The 5,304-nt window shown below is 39.0% G+C and overlaps 1 non-coding gene across 1 annotated transcript; it reads left to right on the top strand.

The window, feature by feature from the left end:
- Nucleotides 1-4,986: 4,986 nt before the first annotated feature.
- LOC121968902 lies at nucleotides 4,987-5,092 on the top strand. Its single transcript, XR_006108419.1, has one exon. It is a non-coding gene; the product is annotated as a small nucleolar RNA R71 (small nucleolar RNA).
- Nucleotides 5,093-5,304: the final 212 nt, after the last annotated feature.

Raw genomic sequence — 5,304 nt, 5'->3', positions numbered from 1 at the left:
AGACTTAAACCTTTGCTTGTCCTCAAGCAAAATGCCGCAGTCTAAATTCATATGTTCTACAACACATTCATAAAACCTAGTGCACTTTCCTAACTCTATCAAAAAGTTTCATTAACAAGCATGATCATGGAAACAAGTAAAGTATGGTTCAAGCATAAGAATCTTGTGCACAGTGTAAAAGTAACTCAACACCCTTCAAGTTTCAATCCATGTCCTAGTCAAGTCGTCATCAAATTTGAATTCCTAGTGTTTCCAGTGAAAGACAAGTAACCAGTGATAGGCACTTACTCACCATTCACTTGGTTCATATTTCTCAACTAACCCAAGGTCTCAAAGGTGTGCTCAATCTCAAGGGAAGCTAAGCAGTCATTTCCCCAGTAACCTAACTCGGTCTCAAAGGGGTGACTTGCTAGATTCCACTCATGACAACTATTTTTTATATCCCTTATTTTTTTTTTATAAGTGTTTGCATTGTGCAAAACTTATTCACAAATGTACTTTTAGCACACATGTTGGGATATTTTGATTTTTCCAAATGAGCTTTAATGATTTGAGCCTCATCCAGTAACCAAAATGAAAGTTGAGAAATCACCATGGAAACCAAGTACTAAGCAAACAAGATGAATCATGACTATTTCAATGACATCAACTATTCAAGCATCAAGCACAAGTGTAGTGAAGTTAAAATCCTTAAGGTTGAACCAAAACTAAAACTCATCACCATAAGATTCTCAGCTTATTAATGCTTCCCAAGATAGAAAAAAGAACTACACAAAGTTTACTACTAGCATCATTCGAACACCATGAATCAAGACAATAATCGTGCTAACATTTCACTTGAATCCAAGAAAGCATATAAGTGAAGATTTGATGTTCTCAAAAATTTTTTTGCCATGATTATTTCAAAAGCAAGCAAAATAAAGCAACAAGAACCAACATGAAAAACTAACAAAAACTAAAAACTGAAAATGAAAACCAAATTAAACAGTACATGACACCCCCCCAGACTTAAACTTTTCATCGTCCCGATGAAATCAATATGGTGGAGGAGGTGGAGGTGGACGAGGGAAAGGAGGTCTACGACGTGGTTGGCCAATAGGAAAACTAGGAAAACCTGGAATCTCACCCAAAGATCTATGATACTCATATAAAGCATCTACTTGTTGGCTAGTAAGCATCATGCTCTGCATAAAATCTCTCATCCTAGCCTGATCAGTATCATAATCCTGCACAAACTCAGCCACTTGACCTTGAAAATTCCTCGTAAACTGAAAATGATTTTGTACCTCCCTAAACTGATCATCAGATAAAGAGAAGCGCCCCTCCAACATTTTTCGTTGGGAATCTTGCTTCTCATGAAGTGATTCTAGAGACGTACGAAAATCTGAAAAATCAAACCTAGAAGATCCCGTGCCATATGCAAAAGAATGCCTAGCGGGCTCCATAAAACTAGAAGGCTGCGGGTGTCCATATGACGAGGGCTCATGATGTGGCTCAGTGTCTCCAGGTATAGAAGGGTTATCCTCAAAATCTAACTCAGAAATTACCCAATTAGCCGGGTTACGAATAGTAGTTCGTTCAGGAAAAGGAAGGGGTAAAGGAGAACCACTCCTCCTAGGAAACGCGAAACCATTCTCATCCCGAACGATCATTTTCATAGCAAGACATGCATCAATGTCAATCATGTCATTACCATGAATTATTTCCAACCCATCAACATCAAGATTTAAATTATAAGCTATTCGGGTAATCAAACCACCAAAAACAATTGATTCCAATGATGCCCTAGCAGATCTTAATAAGGTTTGAACAAAATGAAAACCAGAATCAAATTCAACCTTATAAAGCATAGCCCATAAAGCATAAAGCTCTATCTTTTTAACCACCCCATCACTCTCTCCCCTACCAAAAATAGTTTTACCCATGACTCTATGTAGATACCTAAAGATGGGGTTTTGCATATGGGAGGCCTTAGCTCTTGAAGGCTCATAAGGTTGATCTAACCCAGTTATTGCATTCCAAAAATGATTCCAATTAAACCTTGGATCAAACCTACGAGGGCTACCGGTGGTTAATCCAAAACAAGAATTAAAGTCACTAAATGCCCATAGAAATTCTTGATTCATTAGTATAAAAGAGATTTTTCCAAAATAATCATCTTCATTAGTAAAATGGACATCCAATGAACTTAAAAATTCCAAAACAAGACGAGGATATGTAGGCAAATGTGTGTACATAATATCACTCCAATCCAAAAGCCCAATCATCAAATCTACATCTTCCCTAATTCCAAGCATATCAAGAACAGTTGGGTCCATATATCTAGTACACACTATCTTTCTATTGACAAGAATTGCAAATCTAGTTACTTGATCATCATTTCTAAACACAATATTGAATTCATTGTCATTACCTTCGTTGCGTGAAGTCCTTTTGCCTTTACCCTTCACTGGTTGTTTTCCTTTGTCCCTTGATGGCTCCTTCTCTTTGTCTCCACTGGATCCACCACCTCCTTTGCGAAGTTTCTTCAAAATATTGGACATCTTGATGAGTTTAGATAGGGGAAGAATTATCTAGAGTTGGAAAAATGGAACTCAAAGAACAAAGATCTTAGGTTAGGAGAACAAAAAGTCCAAGTCTTAAAAAGGAGGAGAATCGGATCTAAGAGATCTTGAGAGATTAGAGAGGAGTTTTTAAGAGATCGGGAGAGAAAGATATGTTTTGGAGAGTTGGGGGTGTGCGGAACACTGCCAAGATCTGGCCGTGTAAGGTAGAAAGAAGACTTTAATAACTCTCCTACACGGGCCGTGCAGATCCACACGGCCTCCCCCTCTTCCCTCTCTGGATTCTTCACACGGCCGTGTCTGGGACACGGCCTCTCCATCCTTCTTCTCGGGATTCTTTACACGGCCGTGTCTGGGACACGGCCTATACCTTTTTCTCCTCGGGAGATCCCACACAGCCGTGTCTGGATGACACGACCCTAACACTTCCCTTCTCTGCAACCTTTACCTGGCCGTGTATAGCACACGGTCTGGCTCTGTTTTGCACCTAACCTGAAAACAAAATCAAAAGAATGCATCAAACTAAAAGAAATTAAAATACAAATCAAAACTAACTAAAAGAACCCTTGGGTTGCCTCCCAAGAAGCGCTTGTTTAAGGTCTTTAGCTCGACCAAACTTGATCATTCACTTCTTTTCCTCGCCCTTGGAGGACAGATATACTTTTCGTTTTTGTTGGGAGATCTTCTCCCAACATCTTCCACCACATTGTCTCCTTCGTTTGGTGGCCTTCCATGAGGATGGAAATTCCATTCCTCAAGGTTATAAATGTTTGTCCTGCTACAAGCATTTAAAAGAGACGAGACATGGTTAGAGATATTAGATAGATCATATTCCAACCTTTCCTTACCAATTACCAAAGAAAGCTTATGATTTTTGACATCAATTATAGCTCCAGCTGTAGCAAGGAAAGGTCTTCCTAATATGATAGGAATCCTGGGGTCCTCTTCCATGTCCAACACGACAAAATCTGTGGGAATAACATTCCCATCCACCTCTACTGGCACATCTTCTAAAATACCCAAAGGGTACCTGCAGGAATGATCGGCAAGTTGAAGTGCCATAGTAGTAAGTTTAATGTTTTTGAGACCTAATTTATTACAAATTGAATAGGGAATGAGGCTAACACTTGCCCCAAAATCACAAAAAGCTTTTTCAAAAAATTCTTTTCCTATGTTGCAAGGAATATAAAAGCTCCCTGGGTCCTTTAGTTTTGGGGAAGTGTTCTTCTCCAAAATAGCACTACATTCCTCACTAAGCGCAATTGTCTCAACCTCTCCCCTTCTTCTCTTGTTTGACATGAGATCCTTCAGGAATTTGGCAAATCTAGGCATTTGAAAAATAGCATCAATAAGAGGTACCTCTACACAAATTTCCTTAACTTTTTCTAAAAACTTGCCAAATTCTTCATCTTTCTTGAGCATTGTAAGTCTCTGAGGAAAAGGGACAGCTTTGCTCTGATGGTTCAGTGGAAGAGTCTCTTCAACCTCAATGGTACTCTCCTCATTAGCTTGAATCTGATTTGGTATAAGAGGAGAGAGCTCTTCTTCTTTTTGTATCCCTTTTGAAGCGGTCACTTGGGAGTCTCCCAAGATCCGTCCGCTCCTAAGCTCAATTCTATTGCAATGCTCCATAGGATTCACATCAGGTTTTCCTGGAAGTTGTCCTGGTGCTCTGGATGATGAGGAAGCTAGTTGGGCAATTTGACTATCCTGGATCTTTTGATGCTTATCAGAATTATCCATTCTCTGAATGAGCTTTGCTAATTCTTGCTTCATTTCATTTTGACTTGAGATAATTTCTTCAAGCATCTTTTCAATATTTGACTTTGGTAAGCCTTGAGAAGATAGATGTTGAAAATTTTGTTGCCCAGCTTAAAAATTTGGTCTTACCCCCATAGATGGTCCTTGATCTTGATTATTTCTGTAAGAAAAATTGAGATGGCTCTTCCATCCAGGGTTATAAGTATTCGAGTATGGGTTATTCTGCCTTTGATTGTAACTCACGATTGCATCACATTGTTCCAGTTGATTGATTTGTGCAGTGATAGCTCCCAATGGACATGAGTCATTTGAGTGCTCTGAACTCCCACATACTTCACAAGATGTACTAATAGCATTGACCATATTAGCACTAGTCCCCATATTTTCAAATTTCTTTGTAAGAGCGTCCAATTTTGCAGACAAAAGAGTGACTGCATCTACATCAAACTTCCCTGATGCTTTAATTGTTGGGTTTATAGAAGAATAGCCACCACTTCTTTCATTTGCCCATTGATGATGATTTTGTGCTACACTGTCAATAATTTCTTCAGCTTCATCTAAACTTTTATTCATAAGTGCCCCTCCAGCAGCTTAATCGAGGGACACTTTGGTATGATAGTTGATACCATTGTAAAAAGTGTGCAACACTAACCATCTTTCCAACCCATGATGTGGGCATTGTCTGAGCATACTATTATATCTATCCCATGCTTCAAAAAGAGATTCTGAGTCAGTTTGCTTGAAGCTTGCAATTAAATTCCTCATATGAGTTGTTTTGCTTGGTGGATAGAATTTATCAAGAAACTGTTGCTCACACTGCTCCCAAGTGGTGATGGTATTAGGGGCCAAAGAATTCAGCCATTGCTTTGCCCTATCTCTTAAGGAAAACCCAAATAATAACAATCTAACTGCTTCTGAAGGAACTCCATTCATTTTCATGGTACCACATATTTCATAAAAGACCTCTAAGTGTTGATTG

This window comes from Zingiber officinale, chromosome 3B (genome assembly GCF_018446385.1).
Source record: "Zingiber officinale cultivar Zhangliang chromosome 3B, Zo_v1.1, whole genome shotgun sequence".
Lineage (NCBI taxonomy): Eukaryota > Viridiplantae > Streptophyta > Magnoliopsida > Zingiberales > Zingiberaceae > Zingiber > Zingiber officinale.
This window is presented reverse-complemented; position numbering and strand designations above follow the sequence as displayed.